Here is a 15,940-nt window from a genome sequence, read left to right as displayed (position 1 = left end):
GCAGGAAAATTCTTTTGGGTTGTTTAATACCAGTGCAGTGTTTCTGGTTTGGCCTGTTATTGCAAACTTTCCTAAGGCATCTGCTATCATGTGCTGGCAGAAACGGAACATGAGACTAGCTGAACTTCCACCTGACACAAGCATGGCTGTGCTTAAGTTTTATGCCATTTACTCAGAATTAAAATAGTTCAATATTTATCTTACTTCACTTTGAACATTTATTGTCCCAATCTTACATTTTCCATTTGAACAATTTGCTCTTGCTTTCAGACAGTGCCCTGACCAAGTGCCTGCTGAGACGTAACTTGGGAGACTAGAAAAAGATGCTTATCCAAGCAACTTGTAATCCTGCAGTATGGGCCAAAATGCACTTAATGTTATTAATTTGTCTTTGATTAAAAGTCTTGCTGCTAGCTCTTTTCAAAGCTTAATTTATTCGTATGCCAGATGTCTCCAGGTTAGACAAATGCATTGTGAACAGTAAATCAGATTTTCTTCAGTACTAGAATGAAATTTCTAGTTAAAAAAAAAAAAAGAGATAATATGCTAATTGCATTGGGGTTACACACACTTCCTTTAATGCATTGTTAAGGAACCATGTACCATCAGATGTGAGATCTGCATTCAAGCCCATGCTGTCAGGGCAGCCTTGGACTGGGAATTGTGGGTAACCCAAGATAAGGAAATCCCTCCTTGTAAAATCCTTATGCTGTAAATGTCATTATCTGCCCACTTCTTCTTTTTTATCTTCGGTATCTCCATTATCTTTACCATTGTGAAATGCCACGTTAATAATGTTTGCAGCTGAATTAAAGTAGAGGAACAACAAACTTCAGTGACATGAAAGAACAGATTTATGGAGATTTGGAGATAATTGAGTTTCAATGTGTGAAAAATACAGTTAATGTACCTGCAAAAACCACCCTGGCCTCAAATATTCAGTGGAAGAGAGAGAGAGAAAGAGCAATCTAGGGCTTCATATGCAGAAACACACTGCAGAATAAAGCAAGGGCATCCTTTTGAGAGTAGGAATGTATAAGAATATTTGGTTTACTTCTGGGTGTTTGTTACAGCTAATTATATAGGCCAGACAGATCAGATAAGCCACACCACATAGTGACTGGAGGACAAGAGATGGCAAACATGGGGTCTGAGGAGCAGCTTTGCCATTTTACTCAAAACATTATGGCTAAGCCGGTTTTGTGTGTAAATCAAATGGTTGGAGATATGAGTACTATGATTTGAATCAGCAAGTCATTTTGTTCTATTAGATTTATAGATAAAAATTGTACCTAAGAAAAGAAATGTCAGCTCCTTAACCTTTTTCCAACACACATAGCTAAGTTTCATTTCATCCTTGTGCCCTAGCACTTTGAGATATCTCTCTAGATTGAAATCACATTGCTAGAAATTGTTCTCATTTGTTGAGGTGAATTACACTATGGTGCCTTTTTGCCTTTTAACAGTAATTTCAGCACAGGAGGTCCGGTCTAAACAGCTTGACCAAGAAGGTGCCTTCTCTGAAACCAAATCTTACAAAGTCAACAGTTCTTGCTTGCTTTTTTTTTAGCTCAGATGAGTTCAAACCAGTTCACAGTCATGATTTATAAAGGAACAGTAAGGGATGAGTTTATGATTCTGTAGGAGTTCAGAGGGTATAGCACAGAGCCAAAGCACAGGCAACTAGCCAGCTGCTGGAAGCTTGTTCAGGGCAACAAAACACCAGTCAGGATCTGGAGGACAGCTGTATGTAGGAGTGCCAGTACCCAAAAGCATCAATCACATTCTTGACTGCATGGTATACAAAGTTTCTGAGTGACTGTAGAGTAATTACAAGACAGCATGCAGGATTCAATTGCCCCACCAGTGGTGGAAGATGAGTGAACTTCGTAAGAGGTAAGGTTCATGTAACTCAGTTATCAGTGTAATTATTATCAAACTGCCAGGTTTTAATCTCATTTATCCTTCCAGTAGGGGAGCCTTAACTTTCTGGTGCCATCTATTAACCCACTTCCACTGCCCAGGAGGGTTATAACAGAGCTCAACTTTAAGTGGCCAGGATTAATGTTGCTTAATTGTTAGTGCTGCTATGTTTGGCCAGAGAAGGGAGATGTGGGTAGCTGGTTCTCAAAGAGGCATTTCACCACAACCTGAGCAGGAGTTTGTGTTACATAGCACTGATCAGTTTGTGAACAGTGGATGAAAGAGACAACTGCCTGGCTCCATGGCTTTGGGTGGTCCTTGCAACGCATTCATTTCTTACAGTGTGCAGGAGGGCAGTGCCTAAGCAGAACCTGGACAGTGCTGAGGCAAGGATTGTAGCTTTGCTGCCAGGCTCAAAACAGCTGAAGAGCAAAACATTTGCTGCTAGTGAAACCTGATGTTGAGCTTGAGCTACACTGGCAGTGTCTGAACTTTATAAAAGGCTGTAAGTGAAGGATAGGAGAGGTGTCTGACCTGGGACTGAAAGTACTCAAAAAAAAAACCAAAAACACACCCACAAATGGGTTCCTGAACCTGGGGACAGATATTGGGGTTCAGGGGCTGAGTCTGAGAGCACTGTACCAGAGAAAGATGTGGTGGAGTGAGAGAGCAGTATGGCTTGTAAAGAAGGTGGATAGGACTTTGGCAAGTGAGCAGAAAGCAGTGCTTGGAGTTAAGGGAGGAAAGGAAGAAAACAACGATAGATCAGGGGAAAAAGACAGAGAAGTGGACATGACTGGTAGAAAGCCAGTTCCTTCTTGCTGAGGTTTGGCACGTATAAGAAGCCTAATTTGGACTGCCTGACTGTGGTGGTATGAGACATGGACTGCTAATCACACATCCTACTGCGGCTAAACACCAAAGCTGACAGACCTCTTTTTCTAGTCCTGAGACATCCCTGAGGAAGGACAGTTACAAGCACTTGTCTTTAAGGATGTGGTGATATTCATGGGAACCTGGTTCTTGTATCCTTATACTGCATGCTGGCGAAAACTCGCTTTGCTTACTGTCTGTTTGGCCATCTGAGGCAATGGCAATTCCCAGCCTCCACTGCAACAGCTGCTACCTCAGCTCCCACCAAAGTCAGGCCTGTGTCCAGTGCTCTCCCCTCCACTGTTGTTGGCTACAGTGATGTTATCTTTCTAGGTCCAAGAAGCAGCCTTGGCAGATCTGCTGTCCTACTTCTCTCCAGTTTGCCAATCCACTGCTCTTAGAAGCTCAATTTCTGGCCTTCCATAAGGTCTAAGGGCGCTTTAGGCTTGAGGCAGCTTGACACGGTGGCTGCAAATCTCAGGACAATTTTACGTTTGATTTATATTTTTGACAAGTCTTTTAATTCTTCTACTCTCTGTCAAACTGAGTTTGAACCTGCACTCCTGAGCATTGTTAATCTTGTCCACCTTTGAAATGCCCCTATGGTATCCTTCACACAGTAACCTCCATCCTGAGATTCCTTTGGAGTATACAAAGCCAGGGCTTCAAAGACATAATGCATGTGCCTGAAACCTGCGTTGGCACTGGTACTCAGGTGCTTTCAGAGCACTATCTGCTACAGATATCCTTGTGGCATCTAGATATGCCTACTTTACTGTGTTCAGTGCTATGGTTCACTTTGTGTTGGTTATTTTGTAATATTCTGTACATGTATGAAAAGGTTAATTTCAATTAGTCTCAGTAAAAACTCACAGGCATGGCTAGATACTCACTGAACAAGGTAAGGTATATTTGCAGGGCTGGTACAAAGTGATCTAGCATCAGGATTGACTTGATTTAATGTCCTTACTGATGACTTAGAAGAGTTGAAGAGTAGAACAAGCTTTGCAATGTCACACTTTCAAATGATTCTAAAATTCTTCTGGAACTCTTGGAGGAAAAAGGGGTTTATGGATCTGGATGAACATAAAAATGAAGACACAAGGTAGGAAATAATACATAGAAAAAAACCAGACAAATGTAGGTACAATAAAACACAGGAAAAGTACTCCTGTAAATTATCTGGGTCATTATCCAGCATGCTCCGAGAAGTCACTATAAATCTGTATGAATGATCTGTTAAGGTGATTCCACAGCACTCTGCTGCTCAGGAGCAGCTCATATTAGCAAATAAATGGCTTTATATGCACAAATACATGGAAACATACCTTATAAAAATTAATTAAAATTTTTGGTTTTAAATGTAGATTTCTCCTTGCTCCAGAGACATCCACAGGAAATAACGCAATCAAATTTTAAAAACACAGCAGCTGTGAGCCCTGTTTTTTAGCCCAAATCAAAAGGATTTCAAATTTTTTCTCCCTCCATGTACATGGAATGAAATTTCCATTCAAAATAGCTTTTACAATTCCCCCCTCTGGGGGAGAGGCAAGTCTTAGTAGGAGCTGAGAGACTACAGTGCACTAGGTGAGAAATAGCTCAGCCCAGCAGCCCCTGCCCTGCTGGAGAGTTCAGAAAAGAAAGATTGAAAGGAGTGCAGAGAAGCGGTGGGAAGAAGAAAAGCCTCTCTCCTACTGTTGGAGTAAAAGAATTTCAGCACTCTTCCTGGTCAGCATTGAGGACAAACAGGGAGCAGCAAGGAGATAAGGGAGCATTTCTTTCCTAGTGTAGCAGTGTCTGAGCTGTGATGAGCAAAGGACACCAGCCCTCCTGACCCAGCTCCTCTCCCCCCCACTGGAAACAGGCTTCAGGCTGTGTTGGTTTCAGGTAGCAACACAGCCAACACATCTGGAGGAAGTTGCACAACTTATATATTTAAAGTAGCTAGCAGATAAATGATAAAAAAACCAAAATATGCCATGTAAATAAGGTGTGTTATATGTGGAGGAATACTGTATCTTGCAATAACTTGCAAAAACACTCATCACTGCCAGAGTCCATGGAAAAAAGCATGGATTTAGGGGAGCCTTCTGAGCCTGAGAGGGAAGGAAAATGGAGTGTTTGTGACTCAGCCAAAAGCCAGTTAAGAAAGCAGTATTTTTACCCTCAGGGAACAATGAAGTAAATTTGAAAACCTTTAGTTTATTGTTGCAAGCACAGACAGCCTAAAGGAGAGATTTCCAAGTTCAAATAAACTTACGGAAGTAAAGTGGTATGCTATTTAGCAGTACTGAACTTCCAAAAAAATCCATGGTACTCCACACAATAAATACAGATTTATTTAAGCCTCTCTCCTTAAATACCAGCCTAAATTACACTGAACTACCTACCATTCTTTTGCCATATTTGGTAGGAACCAATACAGTCACCAGTACATTTCAGTTAAGGACTCACTCTTCCCCAGCCTTATTCCTTAAAACCTATCGCTCTCCAGTGTGATCTCATGACTAAAAAATTCTCTGTAAGAAATTCTCTCCAGAATGAGGCAAAAGGAGAGAGGTGACTTAAGGACGTCATGGAGTGACTTGGTTCCTCAAACTGCTAGAGGAGGGGAAAATGACTGGCAACTTTGTTGTTCCACAAGGTATGTGTTTTGTCTTCAAGGACAGTATCCAGCACCTTGAGTCAGAAATAATCAGAAGTGCTACATAGATCATATTTTCTCTAATGCAAATGTTGCTAGTTTGCAAAAAGCCATGAAGACTGTTACGGGGAAAGTCATATCATCAGGGAGATGGAGCTATATCATCCTGGGAGAGGAGAAATCAGATAAATCAGTATTGAATGATTTTCTAATCAAGAAGATGGTCCCCAGGGAAAGAAATCAACATGACACAGAGGATGTGTATGTCCAAGAACAACATATGCAAACAAGCTGAGAGGATGATTTCTTTATGCTCTTGCCTGTGCCTGCTGCTAATCCAAGCTGCAATGGGGACCAATGACCTTAAACATATGCAGAAGGAAGGAGAATTAAGAGATCTACTGCCATAGTGAGGTCCAGACTGTTGTCAGGTATTGTCATCAGAGCCATGGAGACTCAGAACGGGGTCTGGTCTAAGACAGGATCTCCCACTGCTGGCTTATAGCTAAGGCAATGAAGGGATGACCCAGAGGACACCTGGTGCCCTTCTGCAGAAGGGATTTATTTCAGGTGCATTTTCCTACTTCATGTTTTTATGGTTGTTTCTAACATTGCAATAATCAGAATTCACCATTCTTCTTTTAATTCTGAGCTTCTTTGGCAACTGATGTGTACTCTGGTGACTCAAGAGATGTGTCCCTGAAGAGACAAATCCGTACCAGGCAATGGTAGGCAATGGGTACAAGCCCTGTGGGATGCCAGCAGACTAAGTTTGTGAGTCCCAGAGGTCCCACTAAATTGCAAGGAGTTTTCAGGTGTTTTATCATCAAGAGTCAGGTACGACTTGAGATGTTTCCCCAGTACCAGTGTTGTTCAGTGTCAACAGTTCAGTGCTGGGAACTTGGGAACAACCTGTGCTGTCATGCATCAGCACCCAAAATTCCTTCAGAGGGGTTTGTTTTATGTGGTTTGTTATATGTGGGTTGTTGCTGTGTAGCAGAGCATGCAGAGCTGACCATATCACTATACAAGATGTAAGAATGAGGGAATAAGTTTTCTTGAAAATATTGGTTGCAATAATAGTGCAAGGTTATAAAAAAGGCATTTAAAAGGTCATAATTTCTCCCCTGATTTAGAAAGCTTCATTTCTGTTTCCTTGTGATTATTCTCAGACAGGACATGGTATTACAGAGAATTACCTATCTTGTTACTACCAAAGCTCCCAGGATTACCACTTCTGTTGTATACCTTCCCTGGCTGTGGGCTGCGTTTTTCTGTTATCACCCTCAAAAGAGACATTGATATAACCTTATGCAGCGCAGCCCGGAAAATATTGATTAGTCTTCTTGCTGGGCTCACAGTAATTATTTGTCTATGAGTATCATGTAGAGAACATGATTCAGAGGAAAAGTGAATGACATGTTTAGTTTGGGTGCCATCTCCCAATCTCCTGTGAGTACCTTTGGTTCTATGCAGCTGTTTCCAGGAGAACCAGTTAAAAAACTGCTTAAAGATCATATCCTGCAGATGTAGAAAGGTTGAGACAGAGGAGCCCTACAAGAGAAAGAAAATTAAAAATATAAACAGCACAAATTAAGTAATGATCAATACAAATAAATTGAAAAATACAAATAAATTGAAAAATACAAAGAATCCAGGTATGATCCACAGGACAAAACATGAAAAGCAGAAAAAGCTGCAAGACAGCTACAACAGCAGTTAGGCTGACAGTATGCCACTGTGGCAAAAGTATCTAAAAAGCTTGTTTGACAGATGAGAAGAAGCTATTTCTTGAGATTTTGCCTTCTCTGAATTTTAATTTTCTTGACAACCAAAGGACTCTTTTTTTGTAGTCATTCAGGTTAGGTGTTTCAGATGTTTCCTAACGGTTTTCTAGCCATATGATTTTAGATGCTGCTTATCAGAGTCCTGAAACTGAACTAGCCTCATGGTGCCAAAATACATCTTTTGGTAAAATCAAATGGCAGATCTTACCGATTAAATTTATCTTGGGTACTTCAATATGTTGAGAGAGCTGCTAGGAATTTAAATAGAAAGAATAAAGGCAAGGCTGCTATGCGTTTGCTGCTGGTTTATGATATTTTGTGCTGGCTCCTGAGCCATCCCCCAGATTTTCACAAGAAGGTTTTTGCTTGTCAAAAGCTTGCATGTTTTGCACATTTTTTGCTAAGGAAGAAACATACAACATCTGCAGTTTCCAGGAATACCACAGGGCTCTGTCCCTGCAGGATGGCACAGGAGTACAGTGGTGGAGGAGTGGGACTATATAAACCTGTCCTAAAGCTTTCACTGAAATAAGAAAATCCCATGGAGTGTTCTGAATGATCTGCAGATCAGCAGATCTCTGAAAGAAACATCTGCCATTGAGAAACTTCCATCTTGATCTTTTGCTGTCATTCAATGCACTTCTTAACACTGTCTACAAGACAGGATACTTTGTTCAGATATGAAAAAAAAAGAGACTTATGAGATATTATTACTATTTCCTACTGCTCTTCACATTTATTTGCTTTGGAAAATCAAAGATTCTGCAAACCATTGTTTGCTGAAGTCATCTGGAGTTAATGACTGCACATGTTGTAATGTCTGCTGTACTCTAAGCTCACCCCTCTCTCATCTGAACATTAAAGGCGATCCCAGCTCTGCAATTCGATGAAGACAACCTGGTCTGGGTTCTCTGTGACCTTTTTTTGGCAGGACAGAAACCACAACAACCACTTTGCACTGGGCACTGCTCCATAGTTTGACTCAGCCTAGAGATGGGGGGAGGCTAATGAGGTCACATGCAAACCCACTTGGATTGTGCTTTCTCAGAGAACACACCAAGGTCAGCACAAAGATATTGCTAGGATGGAAGTGTAGAGGTAAAAACTTATAAAACTGCATCCAACTGGAAATTCATATTCTTTGTGCGCCGACAAACACATCTTTGATTTATTGAGAATCATGGACTTACCCAGGCCCATTAGCTTCATCTTGCTCCCTTGCACCTTGGCAAGAAAAATGAAAGCAGAGGGAGCTGGGCATGTAACAAGCCTGTAAGATGACAGTAGAGAGCGCAGTGTCCCTGCAACCATACTGCTGAGCATAGCCAGTTGCCCAGGCCTCTCCCAGGGTGGTCCTCATGAGACAGCAGTGCTGTCTGATGCACATCCAATAAGAGAGGGGAAACTCCCATCCTTAACAGCCAGCTGCAACAAAATCAGTTTTCCCTTACAGGCTACCACTGTTCTCCGCCAGTACATCCTCTTCTGAGCAATGGCAGACACTCTGGAAGTCCTTCAATTTCCTGATGCTGAAGATGGACAAAACTAAACAAATCTCTCACAAAAAGGTTTGATTTGGAGGAGATAACAGTACTGGCAATTCCTGGGCTCTTTTGCATGGTCTCTTGAAGTGTTTTGCAATGTTTTGTTGTCCATTGTTGTTCACAATGTTTCTGAAAAATATAAAATTTATTAGATTTGCTTTCAGTCTTCCATAAAGTCCTCCCCATTATTATATAATATGGGGAGGTATGGATGGCCTCCCTGAGCCATCCATACTCTTACAACCTGTAAAATCTTACTAGGTCATTAGCTGAGAATGTTTTAGTGCATTAGAAGGAAACGATCACCTGAGAGTGTAATATAATTTCTGTACAGGGTAGTTCTCTGTCTTCTGTCACTGGAGTGGTTAACTGGGAATGCATTTGTGACAGCAACAGCCCTAGGAGCTCTGTTAGGAAGGACTCTGAAGCAGAGGGGATTCAGATAAAGATTCATGCTGCAACTAAAATGATCAGTGAGTCTGCCAAAGGGCGTGGTCCTGCCTCTTCTGTCCTTGGCCATGTTTTGCTCTGCTTAATGAGACAGCAGACAGCAGGTGACTGTGTTCGGACTGCTGAGCCAGCAGAAACTATTACTGCAACTAAAAATGAAAGGCCTTCCATCAGATCAGCCAGATGAATCCACTTACTTTATGGCTCTGTGGTTGCTAGATCCAAGCCTGGTGAAAAAGAAAATGAGGCAATGGGACTATTCGTTTTCAAGGCATCTTGCTTATAGGTAGATTACAGACTGGTTATAACATGAAACTACATGAAGCAGCTTGCCCAGAATTACGGAGGAGATCTGTAGCACAGCAGGGAATTGATCCAGGTCTTTAAAGTCTAAGCTAGTGTCCAGACCAGGGTACCAACCCAGTTCTCACTGTGATAGTTGAAAAGTGGCCCACCTCAGTTCACCTGATACATGCATGGATCTGGGTGCTGATCTCTCTGGGGCTAGCAGGTTACATCTGAGTGAGGGCATGAGGACAGCAATGTTTCCTAAAAGCCAAATTTTTGTGGGTGTTCTTGTCTTTCTCTGTGTCTGGATTTCTCTAATATTCCTGAACATCCAGAGGGCCCAAAGGAAGCTGCATCCAGGACTGGCAGCTCTCCCCTTAACTGGCAAGCTCTGAGCACTGGACTTCCAAATTCACCATGAAACACTCTTGAAGGTAGGATAATCACAGAATTCTGTGATTCTGTGATTAGCAGTGAACGGAAAGGGCCTGTAGCAACAGTTGTGAAGGGTGCAAATCACTGAACAGTCACCTAGACAAAAACAATGCCTGAGGAATCCTGTTACTACAGTACTAACTGCAAGGAGGAAGGAAACAGGAAGAATAAGCAAAACTCATGAGAGAGGCAGAAAGCAAAGCTTATTTCCTTGAGGACTGAATCCCGTAGCCCTTATTTTGGCAATAGTGCCATTGTCTGGTTACATCTTGGCACAAAAAGTCCCTGGAAGGCTTCTTTAGACAGAAGCCTGACCTGGCTGATGCACAAGCAGCGAAGTGTGTGAGGCTGCAGCACACTGGAGGTGTTACTGCTCCAGGCCAGTCCTTGCTGCTGGGGATAGGAATTATCTTTTAGGGGAAAGGACAAAGAAAATCATTGTTACCGGTAGTGTTAAGATTTTGAAGGTTGTGCTGAGACAATATTTCTTCTTCCCCAGAGTTCTTCTTGTTTTGGGAGGGTATTGCAGGTGTCAGTAATCATCAGAGCTGATGTGCACTAAAAAACAACCAAGTGGATAGATTAATGTCTTAATTCATTTGACTGCATGGAACTGCGGCTAGGTGACATTTTATGTACTATTTGGTACAGTAAAGTATCAACACACTAGCTTTCTGGCTTTTTTTTTCTTTTGGACAGAAGGAAGACATTAGTAATTTTATTGATATTCCTTAATGTGGCCTACACACTGCATCTGCCAAACAAGACCCTTCCCTTTCTCCATATGCTGCTGGAAGATGAGCCAGGAAGGATTCTTGCTCAGGATTCGTGCCATGACCTCATCTCTGGCTGTCATGGGAAATGCAGCAATGTTGGTAAAAAAGAGAGTCACTAAGGTGATGTGAGACAAGATGCATCATCGAGGCTCCCTATTTTCCTGTGTGTACAGAGGGAAAGACAGGTTCTGCAGTTCCTTTGGGTACTAGATAAAATCCAATTCAGGGATTCAAGCACTTGTTTCTTCTTCCCTGTTTACCTTACTTGGGCTATTAAGGCAAAAGGCTGGACTTGAACTGCTTTTGAAAACTATTCAAATTACTCTCCCCTACAGGAAACAGCCATTGCTCACAGCAAGTGGCAGCAACTAGGTACCTGATCGTATTTGCATGCATTTTCAGTATGGTCAGCATATTTCAGAATCCCTGGCTACATCTTTCTTTCCAACAATTGCAAAGGAGGAGGCCTGCACCCACCTCCAGAGAGATGCAGTCCTGCTTATAGATGTTCCTGAGCAACATATGTGAGTTCAGCAGCACAACATTACCAGTGGATTCCTAAAAGCAAAGTGCAGAAGCCAGGACACATATGGAAACTGTGCTTATGCAAACTCTTAACAGCTTTACAAATGGTGTGTTTTCACCAGTTCCCTGAAAATCTGTAGAGCAGAACTATGCCTTTTCATCTTTCAGACATCCATGGTGTATTACCAAAGTGCTACAATTGCCTAGAAAAAGGTCACACATTAGAGATACAGTTACATAAATATATATAGTTACATATGGTTTGGTGTTACAAATAAATGTAACAACATATGGTGTGGTGTTACATATACATATGTAACACTAAAAACATGTGCAGGCATGATCTTTATCCATCCCTCTGCTTCATGCTTTAAAACCCCTTGAAACAGATGTTCAGAAAACCTTACCTCCTAAGGTCCCATACACTGACAGGCTAGCTGATGTTGTTCCTATCCAAAATCCTAGATTTGAGCAAGGTAACACTATCTCATCTTCCCTCTGTCTGTGCAATTATGTTTTTCTCAGCTATCCAGGGTCGAAAAGTTTAAAACTAGTCTCCAATTTACAGGTGCCGGAGACTTGATTTGCAAAACTACTGAAAACCTAAACTCCGGCAGCAGTCAGTAGGATCTGTAGGAGCTAAGTACGGAAATACTAAGTACAGGCGGCTCACGATACTCAACACATCTCAAATGAGATACTGCAGACCAATGGCTGTGTTCGAAAAGTTTGGCCTAACTGCCTCACCGTGCTGGACTTTGCAAGCATGATGCTCAGTGCAACGGTGAGCAAACATTACCATCTAATGGCTGCACGTGCCAATTACAACTATAATTTCTACTTTAATGATGAAGGCCGCTCCTTGTGTTAAGTACTCATACACCAGAAAAGCTGTATGATTGGAAAACAAATAAACATGGCAAGATAATAAAAGCAATATTTATGATTTTGCAGTATCCATCAGTCACCTCTGGTGGGGCAATGTCAATGGAAGAAATCCTGTTGAAGTGTTTCTGGGTAACACAACACAGTTGCTGCACTGATGGCTATATAAACTGCAGATATATGAATAATAACAGCCATAAATAATAATGCAATCTATTAATAACAGTGAAAGCCTTTTAAGATTTTAATAGTGAAACATGATTCCAACCTCTTTTATTTCCTGGCAGCAGGATGACATTTCTCCCATCCCCTTCTCAGGCAATGCCAAAGGCTGCAAAACAGCCCTTACATAATGGAAACGGTCTTTGAGCTCTGGCCTAAGAGTACCACTAAGATGGGGGAGGGCTTCTCTGTAAACGTCTCATATCTTTATGTCATCATGTGTCTTACTGTCTCTTTAGGTGGCCAGGATGTATGGAAACACATACACACTCCGTCTAGGAAAAACACCAGTGATTTTGCTAAATGGGTTTCAAGCAGCGAAGGATTCTGTGAGTGGGCATGCAGAAGAATTCTGTAAGAGAGCCGTGGCATCCTTTTTTAGGGATGCCATGGGAGGGCCCTACAGTACTTTCTGTTGTGGGTACTGAAATATTCTTAGCAGAACAAGCTGTTCAGAGACTGGTTTTTGATACAATAACTGCATCTACTCTTGATGCATCTTTTCAAGATGAGCTGCTCTTGGCAGCAAGATAAATGCTGTAGAACCACTGTTCCATGTCCTTCTCAAATGCTGCATCCCATTCAGCACACAAAACTAATGTGTTTTCCATTTATATATTTGTATAGCCTGGACAATTCTTAGTTACTGGGCATGTTACCAAGCTATCTCAATAAGTCTTTGTGGTAGTAGGTGTAAAATTGTAAAAACATCAACCAGCAGGACCCAGCGTGTGTTGAGTGCCTTGTTCTAGGTAAAGGAGCAGAAAAGGAAAGACAGGCATAGGACATATTTCCCACAAAAAGGATCAAGTAGGCGTGAAAAAACAGCATAAACACCTGTGATTCCCCATATAAATACTGTCAGGGATCCTTCCAAATTCATGGTGTTAAATCTTGGAACCACTACAATTTCACCAGTCCTGCTTATGGAGACGCCAGTCTCATACTTCTCCACAGTTGTCCATTTTGTTGCAGGCATCATCTTTGCCAATGGGCACACCTGGAAGCAGCAGACAGTTCAGCCTGATGACTCTGAAGAACCTAGGATGAGGCAAGAAAAGCCTGGAAGCCTGAATCCAGGAGGAAGCTTGCTGCTTGATTGAGGTCTCTGCCAGAGAAAGAGGTGAAATATAGATCTACATGTGGCCATGACATGGGCTCATTCTCCTTATTTCCAACCCTGCTTTTTCTGCTGGAAGTTGCAATTTCTGCAGTAGGTTTGATGGGAGGTTTACACAGCTGATGCTTTCACAATTCATTTTTCACTTGGCTGGAACATCACACCTGACTCATTGCTTTCAGGCTAACCCTTTATGGGAGAAAGTGACAGATAGAGACTCCTAAATTATGCTGATTATGCACTTTTCTACAGGATGGAATCTTTCCCTCACTCATTATAAAGGTGCCTGAAGAAAAATCTCCCAGTTAGACTCCTGCATCTTGGGTCCTGCAGGCTCAGCTATTTCTGTAACCCTGTGGAAACCAAGAGAGGCTGGATGGGAGCTCAGTGTAACAAAGGGTGATAATCTATAAAAGAAGTTAATGATGCGGCTTTCTCTGTAGGCATGGATCTTTCTGTCGCACTCCCTTCTTCCATCAACAATGCGATTGCTGATATGCGTTTTGGACATTGCTTCTCTATAGAGGCTGTCGTGTGCCAGAAGCTGCTCAGAGGTTCCCAGGCCATGGCAGAATTCCACGCACCTCCTGGCTTCAGATGAGCCTCTAACTGTACAGTGTTCCTCAGTGGACTGTGGCATGAAATGGTCGCTCTTTGCCAATGCACAGAGAGGAAGAAGAGTTCTTGAGTAAACGCTGAACTCTGCTAAAAGAAGCACTCACTTCTGTCCCCTTCTTTCTCAATAATAATCCCTCTGCAACCATTCCTGGCTTGCTTTGTCTATAGGCCCACTGAATCTCCTGTAATAGCTCTCTTCAGAGAGACTGATCTGACTTTACATTAATATTATTCAGCATTAAGTTTGCCCTGGGGCCAGAATCATGTTTCTCCTCTTAGCCAGTGTCTTCAAGTGTTCTGTAATAGCCCTGATTTCTTGTGTTAGACTGGGCTGCAACGACCATCCAGAAAAAAAAGGAAAAGCTAACATGGTTGTGGCTTTGAGAACTACAGCCAAGTGTTGACTGAAGATTTAGGAGGGAACAGGTCATTTGGGAAAGACTTCACTTAGAAAACATAAGAAAAACTGTACTCAAGGGCATTTAAATCCTCCAAATCTGAAAGTTACTAGTGGAGAACAAGCAATCTGGAAAGTAATGGTAATGGTCATCCTTCACAGACTTCTTCTCTCCAAGATAAATTTTAAAAATTAAGTGGTCATTCATTTCCTATAGTCAAACAAGTAATAGATCTGGATCATAGCCATGGTAAGGCATGGTTCAGCTGCAAACATTCAGGCTCTAAATGCCCTGTGAAGCCAAGATGTCACGGTGTTCCTTGTGCTTGTATTTCATGCAGGTCTATGACACTTTCCCTTCACTGTTGAGGCACCTAAGCAACTGTGTTAATGAGATTGCTGGTGGCATTAACACTCTTGCAGGATCTATGAAGACTTATTAAGGATGAAATCAGGAACCACCAGAAGAACTGGGTGCCTGCAGAACCACAGAACTTCATTATGCATACCTAGCTCAGATGTTAAAGGTAACAAATAATTGTCTCTTGTGCAGCTGCAACATATTTAAAATGCTTGTAGTTAAGGTATTTCCAGGTGCATTTCTACTTCCTTCTCTTCCTTTTCCTCTTGAGAGACTGTTGAGCTATTTCTTTCTTTGAATTCAACCTCAATAACAAAGTACTTTGTGAAGGTACTGAAAATGTTGAAGGTACTGACAATGTTCCTTGGCAGTCACTACAGAGAGAGTAATGTTTTTCCACCCTAGACTGAAAAAAAGCTTATTGTACGCTGTCTTCCTCAATCAGCAAGACTATTTTATTAACAGAGCTACATGGCTGCTGTTTTACCACCTTCATCAACTCAGTATGGACTCTGTGATGAAAAAAGCTTTGCTGCTGGAAATTTGCTATGCTATTAAAACAGTCTTAAATCTCATCATCTGTTTCTCATCTGCAGGCAAAGGATGACCCACTCTCTACATTGTGAGACGAACATGGTGCAAGCAGATCTCTTCATAGCAGGCTCAGATACCACCACTGTCACTTTAGGCTGAGCTTTCCATGTTGGTATATCTGGAAGTATGAGGTGAGAAATGTGTGTATCTGCACTTATACACATCACTGTCCTTGCACATAGCAGGGTAATAGGCAAAATGCAGTTGACTGAGCTACCCTAATCCTGAAGTGTAAGGTGCCTTGGGAATTTCGATTTTCTGCGTAGAGTCTACATATCAACTGCCTTCTTGAATACTCGTTATTAGTCCTTTTATTCTGCACAATGAGTCCAAGAAGAGTTGGATGCTGTCATTTGTCCATCCTGTGGAATTGAATGTAAGGACCAAATGATCCTGTCATAGACAAATGCAGTTCTACATGAGATTATGCATTATAGAAGCATAAGTGCAACAGGGTTTATGTACAAGTGCACCCAGGATATCACACTGCAAGGCTTC

Source organism: Phaethon lepturus, unplaced genomic scaffold (assembly GCF_000687285.1).
Source record: "Phaethon lepturus isolate BGI_N335 unplaced genomic scaffold, ASM68728v1 scaffold21458, whole genome shotgun sequence".
Lineage (NCBI taxonomy): Eukaryota > Metazoa > Chordata > Aves > Phaethontiformes > Phaethontidae > Phaethon > Phaethon lepturus.
Note: the sequence above shows the minus strand (reverse complement) of the source record.